This window comes from Pipistrellus kuhlii, unplaced genomic scaffold, assembly GCF_014108245.1.
Source record: "Pipistrellus kuhlii isolate mPipKuh1 unplaced genomic scaffold, mPipKuh1.p scaffold_m20_p_4, whole genome shotgun sequence".
Classification (NCBI taxonomy): domain Eukaryota; kingdom Metazoa; phylum Chordata; class Mammalia; order Chiroptera; family Vespertilionidae; genus Pipistrellus; species Pipistrellus kuhlii.
The window spans coordinates 50,277,342-50,299,390 of NW_023425540.1; positions in this window are offsets into that span (position 1 = coordinate 50,277,342).

Below are 22,049 nucleotides of genomic sequence, written 5' to 3' on the forward strand. Positions count from 1 at the left end.
CTTGGTGAAATCCCCATAAAATAGAAAAACTCCTTACCTCTCACTTCCATTGTCGGCACCCTCCCTGCAAAAGGAAAATAACAGGCGAGGCACGCGCAGTAACGGAGAAAGTAAACAATAGGTAGGTTTATATAGTCGTATCTCAAAATGTGTTTGGTTCCAAGAAAAAGTGATAGAACTTGTGCTTTACCTTAAGTTTCCACTAATGTAAGCAACAGTTAATAAACTTTAAATACCATAGCAGTTCGGGTCAAGATTGTGCTAAATTTCAGTTGGCCAGGTAACGGCTTCCCTTTACCCTGCTCCGTGGGTTAGCGCTGCCAGAGGCCCAAACTGGCAGGAAAAGAGGATGCCATTTTCCTGAAGTTCTTTTTTCTTAGTGAACTGCTGTCGTCATCCATCCCAGGATGGAACTGTGAGTTCACCCAGAAGTGGCAAAAGTCCTCTCGTGGCAAATGGAAGAATAATTGGGCCAGTCGGGGGAAAATGAGGACATCCTGCTGCTTAACAAACATTCAACACCAGAAAGCTGAAACTCAACTTGTCATCCTTTTATAAAAACTAGGGGGCTACCTACCATCTGCTCTTAACTGTGGCTGCTGCTGCTGCTCACTAGGGAACCATGTGCCTGGGTCAAAAGCTACAGCTAGTCAGTAATTTTGCTTTGGAATTGAGAAGAAATGAGAGGAAAAGAGGTACTTCTAACCACTATGTTTGTGCAGATAGTATAAAAGTGAAGTAAAAATGAGTAGGAAATTCTATAATGAGTTTGTGGAGTGTGTATGACTAATATACCTTTGTCTTTTGTAGGGAAAGCAAAACAAGCACTCTACTAATAGTCGGGAAAAGAAAATTGGACCCATTTTGCCATATTTAACTGGAAGGGATGCTTCGAAGCATCCTATATCCCTAGGATGAATACCAGTATAATTAGCTATTCTCTCTCAATAACCAGTGTCCCTGCACAACATCAACAATCCTCAGAATGGTTGCAGAAACGCCAGTGTTTCTCTAGAGAAGGGCCAGCTTTATTTTCTGTTTCTTTTCTGGGGTTTCTAGAGAAAAATGAAACTTGCACATGTTGGTTCTTGAAATTCTCCTTAACCAGACGAGTTTGGGTGACACCCAACATGTGGACAGGCTGTAGCTGTTCCCATGTCTCATGGGGAGCCTCACACTTGGAAACACTGGATTTCACAGATGCTCCACATGGCTGTCTTTTAAAAAAGACTCAGAACATTTTTGTCCCCTTTTTATGCTTGGAAACCCCACAGTGTGTCAAGTCTTTAGATGTGGTTCATAGGTATATGAATAAGTATCTGTGTAAAACAGTGAGTGTGCAGTGTGTAAATACTTTAAATTATTATGCTAGAAAAATAAAGTTAACATACCAAGCTGTGGAATGTTTGTTCTGTGGTTATAGTGACACCTGCTGGAAGAGCTGAGAAACAGCAGAAGGAAGGAAATGAGGGTGTTTGTGCAAAGTCCTTTAATGGCTACTGACAGCAAGTTGTACCACCTGCCCAGGAAGTGACTTATTTTCTGAACTGTATGACTACAGTTTTTCCTTTTATTAATTTTAAGCAATTGCAAATAAGTATCTGCTAGAATGGTACACTGGTGTTATCCCAGAGGCCTGTCCTGAGTAATAGTTTTGGTCCCTCACAGACATGAGACTTGTATTTTGGTTCTGGAAGGCAGTGTACACTGCAGCAACTTACTCCTGGTGGGGAAGGTCGTGGGGGCAGGACTTTCTAGCTTTGCCACTTTTAAAATCCTTGTTTCTTGGGTGTTCTAAAAAGAGCCATCACAAGATCCCACGTTTAAGAAACATGCCAAAGGGTAAAAAAGTTTGAAAAAGAACTCAAAGACACAGGAAAGCACTGTTACTGCCACTAGTTAGAATGGTACATGAAGCAGATATTGATTGGGGGGTGCAGGGGGAGTAGCCACATAATCGTTGCTTCAGTGAAAAGTTATGTAGACCAGTTTAGAACAAATGAAACAGGAAAATAAATTGTCAATTGAACCACACAAAGATGACAGCAACATAGCCACTGGGTTCCTAGGGCCTCGGCCTGTATCAAGTGAGCACTAAGAAATAATCTACAGCACAATGAAGTCTATGTTTAAAAGGTAAACATTCTTTTCACATACTCTATGGCCAGATCCTCCAACTTTTCAAAGATAGAAATTTGAGCAACTAAGTCCAAAAACCCAAAAGCAAGGCACTTAGCAGCATTCTCTTGCCCGGAGTCAGCTATAGCAACAGTCTCGCATTGCTTCAGTCCTTTCTGAGCAAAGGTACCTTGAACAGTTTTCCCTCCTGTTCCCTCAAATTTGCACGTGAACCAAGAAGCATTTCCCCCACCATTGAAGAGAGAGGAACCCCTCCAGTAATTTCACTGCCTTGTGCACCATAGTGCTTCTGCTTCCATGCATTTTCTGTATGTCTTCCAAATGGACGACTCGTACTCATACTACTATTATTTAGACTAGAGCACATGTGTCAAACACAAGGCCCGCGGGCCAAATCCGTCCCGCCAGGCCTTGCAATGTGGCCCGCACCGAGCTGTCATCACTGCACTCCGCTGCGTTTCCATCACAATGACAGTTTATGACTGTTCAGTAAACCATTCGGCCCGCGATTTAGGCTGGATTTTAGATTTTGGCCCCTTCTCTGATTGAGTTCGACACCCCTAGACTAGAGGCTTGGCGCATGAAATTCATGCATGGGTACGGTCCCTAGGCCTGGCCTACAATCAGGACCATCTTGCCCAGCTACCAGCAGCCAACCCCGCCCCCTGCCACCATCCACCACCAGTTCCCTGTTCCCCATCAGCAATCAGAGCCTGCAGGCCAGGGGAAGGGACCAAGAGGTTGGCCAGCAGGCCCTCATCAGGCAATTGGGGCCTGTGGGTGGGGGCAGCTCCTGCATTGAGTATCTGCTCCCTGGTGGTCAGTGCACATCATACTGACCGGTCGTTCGCCATTCAATTTGCATAGTACCCTTTTATTATATAGGATGGTATTTTCCTTTGAATTTACTGCTCTTCTTCCCTTAAGTACCCCTAGTAAGCAAGATGTTTGACAACAACGAAATAGAATATACAGTCCCTTACACCCAACACGTGATATCTGTGAGGTATGTGCATGGAATGGGGATGTCTTTGTGTCTTCTCCCCCTTGTACAGGTGAACAGGGAGAGTGGGGCGTCCAGTGCCCAGGGGATACACTCACAGGCCCTACAGAGATGGGATGTACACCCTTGGCCTCATTAGAATGAGGTTCAAATCAAATGAACAAACCAATCCTATCAACTAGAATATCTCAAAATCAGTCCATCCAACTCCAGCAAGAAGAAAGCAACAGGCAGTTTCCTAATTGCAAGTTCCTTGTGGGGGACAGTTCCATGACCCATTTTTTATTTCCACTTAAGAAAAAATTGCTAGCGTTTTGCTACCAGATTGAATATACATGATCAACCACATGCAAATTAACCAAGTAGAAATTACATCTGCCATAAGTAACTTTTCTTTTTTTAAAAAACAACACAAGATTACCTCCACGATGCTATTGGATGGCACCAAGGACTTTCAAAGCCTTCCAGCAGAAAGTAGCAAGGTAGGAGTCACTGAAAGTGAGGGTGAGAGGGGATAATAAATTTACTTTCCAGCAAGACTGTCTTGTGAGCTGCCAAAGACATAGCACTCAGAGACGAAAAAAGACCCCAAATAGCTGCAGCAATCCTGAGAAAGAAGAACAAAGTAGGTGGGAATCTCAATACCAGATATCAAGCTGTATTACAAAGCCACTATTCTTAGGCCAAACTGGTACTGGCACAAGAACAGACACATAGATCAATCAAATAGAATAGAGAACCCAGGAATCGACCCAAACCTCTATACTCAATTAATATTTGGCAAAGGAGGCATGAACATACTGTGGAGTCAAGACAGTCTCTTCAACAAATGGTGTTGGGAAAATTGAACAGATACATGCAAACAAATGAAACTAGACCACCAACTTACACCATACACAAAAATAAACTCAAAATGGGTACAGGACTTAAACATAAGACGGGAAACAATAAAAATAGTAGAGGAATCTACAGCAAAATGTCAGACATATGCTGAAGCAATTTCTTCACTGATACCACTCCTAGGGCAATGGAAACTAAAGAGAAAATAAACAAATGGGACTACATCAAAATAAAAAGGTTTTGCACAGCAAAGGAAACCAACAAAACAACAAGAAAGCCAACTGCACGTGAGAACATATTTGCCACTGTTATCACTGACAAAGATTTAATCTCCAACATTTATAGGGAACTCATACAACTTAACAAAAAGAAGATAAGCAACCCAATCAAAAAATGAGCAACAAACCTAAATAGATACTTTCCGAAAGAAAATAAAAGGAAGGCCAAGAGACTATGAAAACATGCTCAAAGTCACTAATTATCTGATAGATGCAAATGAAAACAATGTGGTACCATTTCACACCTGTCAGAATAGCTATCATCAACAAATCAACAAATGACAAGTGCTGGTGAGGATGCAGAGAAAAAGGAACCCTCATGAACTGCTGGTGGGAATGCAGACTGGTGCAGCCACTGTGTAGCACAGTATGGAGTATCCTCAAAAAACTTAAAAATGAAACTCCTATTTGACCCAGTGATCCCACTTCTAAGAATATATCTCAAGTAACTAAACACCAATCAGAAAGGATATATGCACCCCTATGTTCATAGCAGCACAATTCACCATAGCTAAGATTTGGAAACAATCTAAGTGTCTATCAGCAGATAAGTGGATTAAAAAACTGTGGTACATCAGTTCTTACCATTTGCAACAGCATGGATGGAACTGGAGAGCATTATGCTAAGTGAAATAAGCCAGTGAGAGTAAGATAAATATCACATGATCTCACTCATTATAGAATATAATGAACAACATAAACTGATGAACAAAAATAGATCCAGAGTCAGAGAAGTACATATCAGACCGTCAAACCTCAGAGGGAAGGTAGAGGAGGGTGGAGATAAGGGGGAGAGATCAACCAAAGGGCTTGTGTGCATGCATACAAGGCTAACCATATGTAATATCTTAATCAATAAAGGAGAAAAGAAAAAAAAAAGACATAACACTCAACAAACGTCCTTCAAAATGTTCCTGAGATGGGATGTGAGGGCCATCTGGCTGCGACATCTGTCACCCCATTGATCGCCAGGGTTGATTCTGCTGATCTGGCTGGCTAGGTGGTGTCCCCCTCCTCCCTCACCGATCCATGTGCGTCCCTCCCGAAGCTGCACGCTCGGTTGAAGAGGACGACTTTCCCCCAAGAGAAGAGGACCGGTCTTCGGTCAAGGGTATACGAGTAGCTGCGCTCCCCTGTTAGAACCTCCAAACAAGCTCTCAAAATGTTCCTGAGATGGAGAATTCTATGTTCACTTGGAGGAGCACTTCCTAGAACCACATTTTATGTTACACCCTTTATGTTCATTCTAGAATTTAGAGCTGAGTCAACGATCTGTAAGCATCTGAAGTTAAACATATCCATGAGAGGAATGAGCTACAACAGGGCACTTAGGATAATAGGCAAGACAAAATGTAAAAGCCGTACACCAGGCGCCTCCCACTTGCCTCCTCACTGCAGCCACCCAGGAATGTCAGCATGAACTCCCTAAGACCCCCTGCAAAGAGAGCAATCCTGACTTGTGAGCAACCATTTGTCCAGATAGAAGTTCATGGATTGCGGGCGGCCTGGAAACAGAAGAATTCTAAAGAAAAGCTGCCACTGGTGAAATTATTACAAGAGGTTTCTGGTCATGTATTATACCCCTCAGCAAACAGGAGTCCCAGTGGAGAGAGGGACAGCTTTGGGAAAGGACCCTGACATGGCTTCACAGGCTGGGCTGCATGCACTAGTAAAAGGTGTGGAAACAAGGCCTCCAACCATCCCATCGTCACCTTCACTCTTATCCATAGATGCCTGGTTCACCCTAGGCCAGTCACAGCATTCCTATCCTATCAGAATTGCTTGTAGCAGGAAATGGAGAAAGTAAAGAGGAGGGCTTACCATGGCCACCGAAAGACTTAGATTTGCTCAACTGAGCAAAATCCTTCTGCTCTGTGATCTTAGAATTTTTTCTAATGTAAGAAGTGAGAGTTGTTGTGAGAAATTGTCACAGGCACTCAATAAAAAGGCATCATGGATAGAAAGTTAATGAAAAGAAAAATGTTGAGCCGAAACTGGTTTGGCTTAATGGATAGAGTGTCGGCTGGGGGACTGAAGAGTCCCGGGTTCGATTCCGGTCAAGGGCATGTCCCCAGTAGGGGGTGTGCAAGAGGCAGCTGATCTATGAGTCTCTCTCCTCGATGTTTCTAACTATCTCTCTCCCTTCCTCTCTGTACAAAATCAATAAAATATGTATTTTTTTAAATGTTGAAAAGACTAAAAAAAATAGAAATGAGAAAGAGAAGTAAACGGCAAAGAAATGATTTTTGAGAAAAGTTATATACACAGCTAATAAACACGGAATAGAGGCACAAAAATGCAGGCAGTGCTTGTGTTTATGGAGAAAAGTAGTGGCATAGAGGAATCAAATTATTCTGTTTCTTCGGAAAAACAGAACCAACAGAATATGGATATAACCATATCTATGCATGGTTGGCAAAAGTAGGTTCATAATTTTTCATATGGAAAAATACAAATCAATAAATAATATAAGAATAAACTTTCATGTTTCACAAATATAAATGTACTTTGTGCACCCCTGTATGTATGTATGTATGTATGTATGTATGTATAGTTACAGGCAGCTGGTTTAAGTTCCAGAGTTTGAAGGTCCAAGAACCAGGAACTGAAATCAAAAATGGATGTCTGGGCTCAAGAAGAGAGAGAGAATGCACTTTTCCAACTTTTTGTTTCATTCAGACCCATAATGGATTAGATGATGCCCACCCACCTCACTCACATCAAGGAGGGGGAACTCTTTACTCAGTCTATTGTATCAAATGCTAATCTCTTCAGAAACACTCTCATAGACTCTCCCAGAAATAATGTATAACCAGCTATCTGGGCATCACTCAGTCTAGTCAATTTGACCCTAAAATTAACCTTCACATCCTTTTATATATATTTAAAAATTATTATACATCCCTCAGGCATTGAAGGGGCAGTAATTGGTCAAGACTTTTTTTATTTCATCAAGTACAATTTGAACTACCTCAACACAAAGAGGGAAAGATTTATTAAAAGGTTCCCGAGGTATCTTAATGGAACCCAAGGGCAGAAGTGGAGCCATGCCCACGAGGCTAGAAACAGAATCTGGGAGGCTGTTAGGGTCTCATCGCTGTTCCTGACACTTTCTTCTCTCTCACTTTGCAAGCTGATCTCTCTAACTCACAAGTAGTCTTGGTGGAATATGGCCACCTCACAGAGTTATGGTTCCATCCACCTACAGAGAGTGCACATTCCTGGTGGGGCTGGGAGGATTTCTTTGTGATAAGTGAGCATAACACAAGATGGGCAGAAGGCATCTTCTCACTTTGCCACAGACCTTTGTGACTTTAATCACTCTGTGTGAGAGGCCCCTATTACCATCCTACCCAAAATGATATCCCCGCCCTCACCTTCTGCTTCCAAACCCTGCTTTATTTGTTTCTTCACAATCGTACAATATATTGCATCTCACGATTATGTGTTCAGTGTCCTTGCTAGGATGTAAACTCCATAAGAATAGAAATGTACTAGTTACTGTTTTGTCTTCATAGTAATCACTATGTATCAACAGAGTATTTGTGGATGGAAGGAAGGAAGGAAGGAAAGCTGAAATTGAACTTAGAGATGTCTAAGTAGTAGGACAAAGACTGAAATGAGAAGGGGGGAAAAAGAATGAGGGAGTCAAGAATTAGCTGACAGGTGTGATGATCATAAGCAGGAAGACTTTAAGCTTAGGGTAACCGCTTTCTGTTAGCACTATCCAAATGGATGTTATGTGAAAGGGAACCAGCTGATTCTAGAACTAGACTGATCTTGCATCCAACAGAGGGGAATCAGAGGGATCTAATATTTGTTGATTATCTACTATGTTCTAGACATAATGCAAGCCTTGCAGACTTTATGAGATTTGAGGAAATTGAGCAGAGAGGTTGAGAATTAGACTGTGCTAACCCAGCAATGAGGGATAGAACTTACACTGAAATCCAGACTCGCTGGGACTGTAAAGCCCATGTTTGCCATGTGAAATCACGCTCTAGCTCTGTAATGTTTTACTATTGCTCTATGATTTACATTAAACTTTAGTAACTCCTTAAAAGAAAATGCTAACAAAATCTGGATAAATAGCCCTATTAAACAGACTTTCGTTTATAGATAAGTAAATACAAGTTACCATTTTAATTTTTACTAACAGGCATATAAAATATTTGAAAATATTATCATGAGATAAATAGCTAATCTATAATCTTATCAAATATTTTAGACATAAAAATGAACTTTCCTTTGTATATTTCAAACCCCTTGTTTGAGTCAATGGGTCAAAAATCATGTTTAGCCTGTTTTATGTATAAATACGTATGTAAACTCATATGTATATTTATATAATATTAATAAAATCTTATATAAGTTTTAACATTACTAATCACCTTCCAAATATGTGTTGAAACTTGTTCATCTTATCAGAACCACATTCTTTGGCAATCATGTGATAAAATTATGACTTCAATTTATAAAATGACTTATTGCAATTGAGCAAGGATTTCAATGAGTAAGAAAATTGGATTGAGTGTAATGTGAAAGGGAAGAGGCATTCATTTAACAACCATTTATTGAGTATCTACTAAATACAAAACATTACTAAATGTTCAAGATGCAAAGCTGAATGGTCATATTTCCTTACCTGGAAAAATTTATAGTCTGGGAATAAGGAATGTTATGTTTAGCCCTCTGAGCTCAACTTTGAAATAAAATGTTTTTAAAATGGGATAATCTAGTTTTCATGTATCAAATGTAGTTCATTTCCATAATGTCCATCCACAGTTTCAATAAGGCAACGTACTTTTATGGTTCTATGGATTGACTGGGCTCAACTGGGTGGTTCTTTCTTGGGCTCTTTCATGCATAGTTAGAGGCCACCTGGGAAGGCAGTAATCTGAAGGGTCCATTGGGCTGGACATCTAAGATGACTCACTCAAATGTGACAGCTGGTAGGTCAGCTAGAGCTTATGAACTAGAGTGCCAGCACATGGCTTACCATGTGACTTTGGCTTGGGCTTCTCATATCTAGCATAGCAGCTCTGAGGGGAAGCATGTCAAAAGTAAAAATAGTGCAGGCCCTAGCTGGGTAGCTCAGTTGGTTAGAGGATCGTCCCAATACACCAAGGTTGTGGGTTGATCCCCTGTCAGGGCACATAGAAGAATAATCCAATGAAGATTTTAGTCAAGATGGTGGTGTAGGTAAACATGGTACATGCTGTCTCCCACAACCACATCAAAATTACAAATAAAATACAGAACGACCATGATTCAGAACCACCTGAAATCTAATTGAATGGAAGTCCTACAACTGGGAATTAAAGCAGCAGCACATTGAGACTATTGGGAGGGGTGAAGATGTGGGGCAGAATCAAGGAACCAACTGGTTCCACACCAATATGTGGTGGTTTAAAAATCAGGAAGAATATCTTGGCTATGAAGGTTTTTTTAATGAGTGAGGGGTCCCAGCCTCATATTAGCCCCTCTGGCCCAGCATTCCAGTGCAGGAAGAGAAGTCCCCATAACTTCAGGCTGTAAAAACCAGATTGTTTTGTGGCTTTGGGAAGGGTACAAGCAGTGGTTGACTCTGCACCTCCCAGGATGCTCCAGAGCCAGTGCATCCAGTGGTTAACTTAAACCACACTGGATTACAACCCTACCACCTTCACTAGTGACACAAGGGGCGGACTTGGTAAGCACCAAAGCCCCACTGAAGCAAGTCCTGCTCCATAGAGCTGGCTCCTGCAAGGAGCTCTTCTCTTGTAGTCATAGCCAGTCTTCTCAACCAATTGGCCTGGGGTCAATCTGTCTCAGGGACACTGACATCAACCAAGACTCAACAACAATAGGACAGTGTACACATCTCACTCAGGGCACACCTGGAGTGGCCAGCTCAGGTGACTGGGGAGGCTGAGTCTTTGGGTCCTACAGGACATCGACTACACAAGGCCACACTCTACCGAGTCTGGGAAACATAGATCTACATAATACATAGAAACAAACACAGGGAAACAGCCAAAATGTGGAAACAAAGAAACATGTCACAAATGAAATAACAAATCTCCAGAAAAAGTACTAATTGAAATGGAAGCAAGAAAACTACCAGTTACAGAGTTCAAAACAATTGTTATAAGGGTGCTCAAGGAACTTACTCAAACTTCAAGGAACTTAGTAAGAATATCAACAACATAAAAAAGGACCAGTCATAAATGAAGGCTACACTACTAAAATAAGGAATAATTTACGGGAAATCAACAGTACAGTAGAGGATACCGACAATCAAAATAAGAATTTGGAATATAAGGAAGAAAAAAAATACTCAATCAGAACCACAAAAAGAAAAAAGAATCCAAAAATATGAAGATAATGTAAGGAGCCTCTGGGATAACTTCAAGCGTACCAATATTCACATCATGGGGGTGCCAGGAGAAAAGAGGGAGCAAAAAATTGAAAACATACTTGAAAAAAATAATGACAGAAAACTTCCCCTGCCTGATGAAAGAAATAGACAAGTCTAGGAAGTGTAGAAAGTCCAAAACAAGATGAACCCCCACACCAAAACACATCATAATTAAAATGCCAAAAGTTAAAGACAAAGAAGTAATCTTAAAAGCAGCAAGAGAAAAGCAGTTAGGTATCTTCAAAGGAGTTCCCATATGACTGACAGCTGGTTTTTCAACAGAAATTTTGCAGGCCAGAATGGAAAGGCAAGAAATATTCCAAGTAATAAAAATCAAGCAAGGACTTATAATCAAGATTCCTCTATCCAGCAAAGGTATCATTGAGAATTGAAGGTCAGAAAAAGAGCTTCCCAGACAAGAAAAAGTTAAATGAGTTCATCACCATCAAACCATTATTCCATGAAATGTTAAAGGGTCTTCTTTAGGAAGAAAAAGAAAAAGGAGATCAAGAATAGGAACAATAAAATGCCAATAAATACATATCTATGAACAAGCAGAATAGAAACAGACTCATACATACAGAAGACATTGACATTTGCCAGATGAGAGGATAGTGGGAAATACTGGGGGAGGGAGGAAAGGAAGCTGAAGAAATTTAGAAGCACAAATTATTCATAGCAAAAGGACAGGTGAAAGCTTGGAATAGGGTGGAAGATGGGTGGAGGTGGACAAAGGGAGGAAATGGGGGACATCGGTAATACTCTCCACAAAGGAAGTATTTTTAAAAATAACCAGTGAGCCAAACCGGTTTGGCTCAGTGGATAGAGCATTGGCCTGCGGACTGAAAGGTCTCAGGTTTGATTCTGGTCAAGGGCATGTACATTGGTTGTGGGCACATTCTCAGTAGGGGGTGTGCAAGAGGCAGCTGATCGATGAATCTCTCATCAATGTTTCTATCCCTCTCTTTTCCTCTCTGTAAAAAATAAAATATATATTTTTAAAAATAACCAGTGAGTGCAAAAGTAGAACAACAAATCAGTGATCCTCTCTCTGTGTCTCTCCCTTTCTCTCTGTCAAATACTTTTTTTTAAGGAAGCATAGAACAAAAGCAGTTTCCTAATATCAGAGTAGGTAATAAATCAAAGACAGTTAAGGAACAGCAGTGTCACTTCCACTGTATTTTGTAGTCAAAGCAGTCACAGAGCTTATTCAAATTTAAGAAAATAGAGAGATAACTATCTTTTGATGAGTATCAAGATCACATTATAGAAGATAGTGTGGGATTAGAATTATCTTTAGATATCTTTGGGAAATGCCATTTGCCACAAATAGAAAAGTCATTTGTTTTGAGCAACATTTCATCTCAAATTATTTTAATGTAGTATTAAAACTTTTAAATGCAGTAAATCATCACCTATCTTGCAACAAGGTCATCTTATATACACTTTCCTAAGGAAAAGATGGAAATACCTTCGTTGAGGTAAGAACTCCCCTTAGATTGTTAGACAGGTACTAGTTCAGGTCTAACATGTACACCACACACCCCCACATCACACACAGCGCAGACACAAGGCTTTAATATCCAGCACAAGGTAATAAATTCAAACACAGTCCTCAGTGATGATAAATCTAAATGCTTATCCTAGAGTACATTATCCTTTCAGCTCTCCATCAATTCAATAGAAATTAATTTATTGAAATCATCTATATGATATTGTTAAGTGTATAAAAGCTTGTAATCCAGAAATTATGTCTTCATAAAATTTACAACCTATACCCAAAGGGCAGAAAAATATTGACCCAGCTTAAGGATTAGTCTCAGTGGTTGATGTGTCTCTTATTATTGGGTGTGTTGGGATTTTTTTTTTTTTTTTTTTTTTTGGCATTTTTCTCCCAAATGGCTACCAGAATAAGTTTCTCAAAATAAGAATTAACTTTGAGTAGGCTGTCTTTCAACTGCATTTAGAGATAGATTCATGCATCTCTTATTTGCCCATCAACAGAGATCATTGTAAATACCTCATTGTTTTTCCTAGTACTCCACATAACAGAGAAATGAACATTAATAATTTTAACAACAACCAACATAAATTAACTTTGGGATAACTGTCATCAGTTCTTTATGCTTGAAATCATTAGGTAGGTTTGGAAAGCACCAACATATTCTCCTGATGCTTAAAAATTTTTAGTTCTCTATATATTTTAGTCTTTTTAAAAGGATAATTTACTTTAAAAAAAAAAAAAAAACTCTAGGTGGTAAATGTGTAAGTTTTGGCATATGGGGAAGAGAAACACTTATAAGGTTGTAGATTTTCCTGCCTCACTTTTTGGTACATTGGAAAGCAGGGCTTTCTTCACCTCACACTGTCCATGAGCAAAGATTCCATCCCCTTTCCCAGGTCCCATCTTCAGCATGAGCCTGGCTGCCATTTATTAGGTTGGACAATCCTGATGGCTCCCAAGCTTTCTGGTTGATGAGGTTAAACAGAAAGTCATAGGAGGCCACTTTGGATTGATAGTGAGCATGGGTTAAGTGTGTATGTTAATAAATTCTGGGAGTGGGCTCAGGTGGCTCAATGAAGAAGGTTTACTTCCTTTGGGCTACCTTTGACCTCAATTTAAGAAATTTGTTTAGTTGAAACTGGTTTGGCTCAGTGGATAGAGCGTCGGCCTGCGGACTGAAGGGTCCCTGGTTAGATTCCGGTCAAGGGCATGTATGTTGGCTGTGGGCACATCCCCAGTAGGTGTACAGGAGGCAGCTGGTCGATGTTTCTCTCTCATTGATGTTTCTAACTCTTTCTCCCTCTCCCTTCCTCTCTGTGAAAAAAATCAATGTATTAAAAAAAAATTTGTTTATATTTGTAATAGTGTAATTTGAACATGACCTTAAATTGAACAAGCCAATTGACAATGCAATGATCACTCCTTATAAAAGCACACTTTTTTTTCCCCCAGGAAAGAGATGCATTTAGCTTTTTGGGAAGAATTTGATAAAGACCAAGGTGGTAGACATATGGGAAGAAACTTCAGAAACAAAGGTAAAGGATTTATTTTTAATAGAATAAATGGATCAGTGCTCCAAACCCTATTTTATCAATCAAGTTGGCAGCAGCATCAACAAGCTCAATTGCTAGCAAATGATTATCTGATTGAAATGTGAAGAATATGTCCAATTAAGCAGAGTCTGGACTAAATTTTATAAGATTTAAAAATACTCTTAATGCATTTTTTACTATGTCATGCTGAGTCACACTATTTTTTTCTAGAGAGAGAAAAGAAAAAAAAAAAAAAAACCTCAAGGATTTGCTTCTTCTTTACAGACTACACATTCCTTATTCTCTGGAAAATCTTACTTTACTTCTCAAGTTTACTAAACTGCAATGGTCCACTTAAAAAACTAAATTAAAAAAAAAATATATATATATATATATATATATATATATATATATTATTATTATTATTGATTTTTCAGAGAGGAAGGAAGAGGGATAGAGAGCCAGAAACACTGATGAGAGAGTAACATCAGTCAGCCGCCTCCTGCACACCTCCCACTGGGAATGTGCCCACAACCAAGGTATATGTTCTTGACCGGAATCGAACCTGGGACCCCTCAGTCCACAGGCCAATGCTCTATCCACTGACCTTAGTTAACTTTGTTCATGCTGCTAAACATGCACTCTTTAAGGTCATATTGTGTTATATTGTCCATGCATTTTGTGTGCCAGTCTCAAATATCTCTAGGTATTTAATAATGTTTAGGGTAAACAATGAAATCACTAAGTGAAAATTGGATGCAACCTGCCCTAATTTCAGAGGAGAAAGGAGTGTTTTTTTCCACTCCATCCAGAGAATGTGAAAATGAAAAAGAGAAGCATTGGCTCTATCTCCGTGGCAGGCAGGTGATGTTTCAGGTGAGTACAGATGAGCTTTCAAGCTCCAAGCCTTCAACATCTCTTGGCAATACACTTGGATGACTCAGTGTGGTAATCTGGTTTATCTGGTTCCTACTCACCAAGAGCTCTTGCTTACCTGATCTATAATGTGTATAACAAGATGACTTTCCCAGAAACACTCCTGCACTCTCCTTCTCTCATGAAATGTTTTGTAAGAAAGCCCTCCCATTGACACTTCATGATACATGACACTGTATCTTGTGTAGATTAACATTGCATTTGTCTCAAGATCACCTATCTGGCAAATTCAACTATCCAAAACACAGCCAAGAATAAATAGAAAGATAAAAATTCACCTGAGCCACCGAAGGATTCTTATGGAAGAACATGTTCTCAAAATCTCGTGCAGTTTACTCACAGGAGAATCTCTGGCCATCACTCAAGGCTTCTTTACTTATATTTTTTTAATGCAATTTTACATGCTAATCAACCAACTTCTTTTTCAATATCAGAAGAGAAGCAACAAATATATAGAGGGAATAAAGAAGGCTGGTAGAAGCAGGCACACGGGCAATCAATAACAAAAACCTGACAACTGCTTTGGACGCAGAAGTGAGAACTTTAAAACATACATCAGAATAAATAACACAATATTCTAAACTGGAGCAAGCAGGCTTAGGCACCTCAGCATCTGTGAGGCCACCACTGCTGCTCATTACAGTGAAACTGAGTCATCAGGAAAAAGACTAAATTATATTTTGAATACAGCAAACAAACAGGTAGAATATACATTGCCCATTATATAAGTTTGTCAATAAAAATGGCTGAAATAAAGGATTTCATTCATTTTTTTAATTAAATAGACATGGAATGTTTACAATAAGCCAAGCTCAACTCCCAACCTCTACCTTTCGTTTTTTAACTTTAGATAACGTGAGGCCTGGAAGATAAGCTATCTACTCATTCTTAACGACATTCTCAAAGCTACTCCTAGACTAAGCCAGGTCATAAAGATAACTGACCCGGTGTCCCACCTTTTGCAGGTTTGCTGCTGCCCCAGTTGCTCTCATGAATTATTTATGATGTGACTGAAGGAGGTGATGAGACACTGCCCAATAAAACCTGTTGCTTCATTAATTATGATAGACTTTGTGGAAATTATAGACATTAGGACCTGAGTATGCACATCTCTCTGTTCTTAATATAAGAAGTAATACTATCTTTTGGTTAAGTTATGGGCTCTATGAATCATGGCACTGGTCACCTTTCCTCTCTTGCCTTGGTATCACAAAGCTCAAGGCTAAGATAGTCTGATCCACTTCTCATAAATGTAAGGGCATTATAGATCGTTAAAAACTAAGGCACACTGCCCTAGCCAGTTTAGCTCAGTGAATAGAGAGTCAGCCCTGGGACCGAAGGTCCTGGGTTTGATTTCAGTCAAGGGCACCTATCTTGGTTGCAGGCTCCATTCTTGGCCCAGGTCAGGACACATGTGGGAGGCAACCAGTCTCCCTCAAATTAATATTTCTCTGTCTCTTCCCCTTCCTTCCACTCTCTCTAGAAATCAATGGGGGGGAAAATATCCTTGGATGAGGATTAACGGAAAGAAGGAAGGAGGGTAGGAAGGAAGGAAGGAAAAAAAGACATAGATTAGATCTCTAGGTATAGGTATAAATATAGATATATGATTTTTAAAATGATTATTAGACTCTGGTGTATTAATACTCTTGTTGAGGGGGTACATACAAGGTAGCAAGGTGGCATGAAATGCTGTCTTGTATTATGAATAGTAAATGTATGTTGATGCTTCTAAGCCCACAGGTGATATCGGAGTTACTTTAAGATTAAGCTAGACTATCAATCTACAATAGCTAGAATCTGGAAACAGCCTAGGTGCCCGTCAGCAGATGATTGGATCAAAAAACTATGGTACATCTACACAATGGAATACTATGCTGACATAAAAAAGAAGGAATTCTCATCATTTGCAGCAACCTGGATAGAACTAGAGAACATTATGCTGAGTGAAATAAGCCAGTCAATAAAAGAGAAATACCACATGGCCTCACTCATTTATGGACATTAAAAAACATTATAAACTGACAAACCAAAAGATAGATATAAAGACAGTAAAGCAACAAGCAGACTGTAAAATTACACCAGGGAGAGTAGGGAGATCTGGAGGAGATAAGAGATCAACCGAAGGACTTGTATACATGCATATAAGTACAACTAATGGACACAAAACTCTGGGGAGGGAGGGTATGTGGGGGGGGCAATGTTAAAATATGTACACAGATAATAATTTAATAAATAAAAAATTTTTTTAAAAAAGCTAGACTATCAATTGCTAGAATATTTTCTCTATTATTTACAGGCATGTTTATTACATGGTGGGTCATGTTATCACTGTAAATGGAATTAAAAATAATCTCATACCAAAAAAATAAAGTGGTTATTGGATTCTTGAAGACCATAAGACACTCTATGAAATAATCTAAGGGTGGGAAATCACTGTAGTCTGAGGCTTCGTAGACTTTCTCCTGCCTCCTGAGGGATGGGCTCCCGCTTCCTGATCAAGTGGTCTCTGGAGCCTACACATGTGTCGGCAGCAGTGGTCACACAGCTTTCACCTTGTGCCATGTAATGAGAGTGAACCACCACTTGGCGAATGGCTTCAGCTGTGCAACTTATTGCTTAATCGTGCTGTCAGCTCAGACAAGACTAATCTCACTACCAGGTACAATGAAAAATACCTTCTGAAGCCTTACTCACTTTTAAATAAGCCCAAAAATGAGAACAGAAAATAAAACGTCAAATTTTGATGATTCTAAAATAAATCCATATTCCCTAAAACCCATGTAAGTCAGGTGTGAATAGGAGAATGGTCATCGAGTGAGAAAACACCCAATGCAGGTAAAGAGCTGAAGGGAGATTTGGTGGTAAACAAGTCAGTTTGCCCCATAAGACTTTTTGAAAAACTCAGGAAGGAGGAAATCTGGTGCAAAAAAAGACCTGGGTGATTCTGACAACTGAACACAGGGATATTATATGTGAAGCAATAAGACCCACGTTTCCACTCAAAAACTGGACCAGAGAAATGACCTAAAGATCCTATTACTGGGAAGGCCAATAAAAAATGATAACTGAACACACCACTGCTCTACAGTGAGGATGCAATTAGCCACTAAGACCCACTATGTAAACATTACTTTCAAAGAGCCTTTGAGTGCTGAGGCCTTCACATGAATGGAAAACCTGGAATCACCAGCAAGTCAAGGGGCACCCCTACATGACTGACACCAAACTTCCACCCCAAGCTTAAGAGACAGAGAGAGAGAGAGAGAGAGAAAATATGGGACAATACAGGGGGGATAGCTTCAGATGTATATCCATAGTCAAGAAATTGGATTCTATTTTTATTTTATTTTTTTTAAATATATTTTATTGATTTTGTACAGAGAGGAAGGGAGAGAGATAGTTAGAAACATCGATGAGAGAGTCATCGATCAGCTGCCTCTTGCACACCCCCTACTGGGGATATGCCCGCAACCAAGGTACATGCCCTTGATCAGAATCGAACCCGGGACCCTTCAGTCCCCAAGCCTACGCTCTATCCATTGAGCCAAATTGGTCTTGGCTGGATTCTATTTTTATTAAAATATGAGACATGATGCATGAAATTTGTGCATGGGGGTCAGGGAGTGTCCCTCAGCCTGGCCTGCACCCTCTCCAATCTGGGACCCCTCAGGGGGATGTCCAAATGTCGGTTTAGGCCTGACCCCTGTGTGGGATCAGGCCTGAACTGGCAGTTGGACATCCTTCACAATCCAGGACCACTGGCTCCTAACCACTCACCTGTCTGCCTGATTGTCCCTAACCACTTCGCCTGCTGGCCTGATCTCCCCCAACTGCCTCCCCCCACTGGTCTGTTGCCCTCCCCCCCCTGCCAGCCTGCTCGCCCCCAACTCCTCTCCCCTCCCTGCCAACCTGATCACCCCAACTGCCCTTCCCTCCTAGCCTAATCACCCCTAAACACCTCTGCCTCGGCCCTGCCACTATGGCTGGGTCAGAAGGACATCTGAAAGGTCTCCTGGTCCAATTAGCCTATTATCCCCCCCCCCCTTTTTTTTTTTCACTATTCTGAAGCCTATTTATTTTTAAATATATTTTTATTGATTTTGTACAGAGAGGAAGGGAGAGAAATAGTTAGAAACATAGATGAGAGTCATCGATCAGCTGCCTCTTGCACACCCCCTACTGGGGATATGCCCACAACTAAGGTACATGCCCTTGACCGGAATCAAACCTGGAACCCTTCAGTCCCCAAGCCGACGCTCTATCCATTGAGCCAAACCGGTTTCGGCTAGCCTATTACCCTTTTATTAGTATAGATAAGAATAAATAAGGAGCTATGGGCACTTACACATAGCAGAATTAAAGACATCTCTTGGAAAACTGGCACACAAGTCTAGGAAATGTTCAAGGAGGTACAACAATAAAACTGTGATGGACAACGGAAGAGAAAAGTTTTGTTTTGGTTTGTTTAAAGCCTCCGTCCTGGATGTGAACATCAACTCTCAGGAAGTCCAGAGTAAAGGTGGAAATAGAATGGCTATAGAATGCACCTGCAGAAGCTAGAGCAAGATCTAACCTGCAGTGATTCTACACACCCAGTCAATTAAGACAATGTGATTAAGTATGATGAGGAATATACAATGAGTGAACTTTACTGGAAAATTGATCTCCTGACACCAGTCCCAGTGCCTTTTCTGTTAAAAGACTAGTAGCAAATAGTCCTAGAGGATTTCATGCATAGTGACTGTTCTTATAAAATCAGTCACAGTTTTATATAAATATGCAAAATCATGCTATTTGCTTTTTTTCTGATGACAGAGAAATTACCAAACTACAGATTGATATCTATTCACATTTATACACTTGCTACCATTTGCTGCTGTGAAACCTTCGAACCCAAAAAGGTCAATGTCATATGTTATGTGGGAGAGAAAAACAATAATTTTGAAAAACATGCCCAAACATATCTACCAGGTATCAATAATTTATAGAACACCATGACAACTAATACAATGATAGTGCTTCAGAATGAGAAAAATAAGTTAGTGAAACAGAATAGAGGCCAACAGTTAATCCTAACTTACAGAGGAATTTGATATGTGATGGACTTGATCATTCAAATTACTGGGAAAAGAAGGCATTTAACAGTGTGTGCTTGAACTGTTTGCCCATTAATATGCAAAAAATTAACATCGTATCTTACCTCATTCTACATGAAAATAAATTCCAATGGTTTAGAAACATAAATGTCAAAAGAAGACATTTAAATGTTAGAAAATAGAAATTTTTTTATAGAGAACAAATTTATAATGAAAATTGAATTCCAACAATTAAATATTCTTATCTGCTTGCCAATAGAGATAAAAATTAAGCCATTGGTAAAATTCCTTTTTCAAAGGACACTTTTAGATGTTATGTAATATCAAAGCCATTATAATATAGTATATGAAAGGATAATATCTGCATGCTAGCAGATAAATTTACTTCATTGTTCATTGATGGCCAATGTATATGATACAGATTTGGCTACTATGCAGTACATATAAGGCGGAAGTATTTGATGGTATCTTTTTTGTTTTGCTTATCACTTAAAATGCAGACTATGTAAGAATAGAATTCTGATTTTTTGATTTTTGTTTTTAAATATGTTTTTATTTATTTCAGAGAGGGGAAGGGAGAAGGAGAGAGAGAGATAGAAGCATCAAAGATAAAAGAGGACCATCAATCAGCCGCCTCTTGCATGCCCTCTACTAGGGATCGAGCCTGGAACCCAGTCATTGCCCTGACCGGGAATTGAATTGTGACCTTCTGTTTCATGGGTGAATGCTTACCCACTGAGCAACACTGGCCAAGCTTGTTTTGATTTTTTAAGCCATGTCATAGGGCAGGGGGTAGCAAACTACGGCCCACAGGCCAAATCTGTTCCTCCACCTGTTAGCCCACCAGTTAACAATGGCTTTATTCTTAAATGATTTAAAAAATTTTAAAGAATGAACTTCCTGATATGTGAAAATTATGTGAAATTAAAACTTCAGTGTTCATACATAAAGTTTTTTAAAATACAGGCACATTCACGTATGTATTGTTTATTGCTACTTTGATGTTACAAAGGTTGGGTGGTTGTAAGAGAGAATGTATGGCTTTAAAGCCTAAAATATTAACTCTCTAGCCATTTACAGAAAACCTTGCTGATCCCATTCTAGACTATAAATGTGTCTCTTAAAACACTGCAGCTGATATGCAGGAAGGAAGAGACAGACACTGTAAGTAATTTATAAGTTAGTGCTAATGTACATACACACTGCTTTATTCACAGAGAACAGTTATGTAGAAAATGTAACATTCAATATCAATTCAGCACTGAATGAAATTGTGAAAATTATTAATAATAATTAGGTTGTGGTGAAGACTGATTTTTTAGAAATAATGTGTAAGTAAATGGCTCTGCTGTTAACATCTTATGGTAAACTGGCTTTGGGAAGAAAAATTGCTTGCACCAATTTTTGAAAAAGGCTTTGGTACATTTATGCAATGGATTACTACACGGTCATAAAAAGGAAGGAAATCTTATTCTTTGGGACAGCATGGGTGAAGCTAGAGATTACTAAGTGAAATAAGCCAGTGAGAGAAAGACAAATACCATATGATCTCATTTATATGTGGAATCTAATGAACAAAACATACTGACAAACTAAATAGAAACTGAAGCATGGATGCATGGAATAGACTGACAGCCATCAGAAGGAAATGGGGAGTGGGGACTGGGTGAAAGAAGGTGAAGGAATTAGCCAAAGAACATATATACATAACCCTTACACACAGACAACAGTGTGGTGATGGCCAGAGGGAAGGAGGAGTGGGGGCTGGGTGGTGGTAGGCAAAGGAGGGTAAAATGGAGACATCTGTAATAGTGTCAACAGCAGCAACAAAATTAAAAAAAAAAATAGGTGCATCAATAAGTGGAACAAGTCAATGTTTCTCTTTCTCTTCTCTTCCTCTCCCCTTCCCCTAACACACCAATCAATCAATAAATAGAAATACAAGGAGAGGCCAGGCAGGGCTAGAGGGGCACCACCCACAGAACCACAGGTCCCTATCTTGCACCCCACCATATAATTTTTAAATGGATGGTAAGGAGTATCAAGTTGCCACGGTATTTAGATTTATTTGGCTATATTTTTAAAAAATTGTTATAACATATAAAAATTACCTACATATCTCAAAAATTTTTGGAAATAAAATTAAACTGTTGGAGAAAAATGTATAATTTTGAAATTATTTTTCTAAGTCTGAAAGCAAAAAGTTTTCAGAACACTTGCCAAGAAGTAACAGCTTTTCAGTGTTTTAGTTTAATGAGTAGGTTCATACTGCCCTCCAGTGGTTCAAATGGTTGGAACTTACGACTTACAAATTTGGG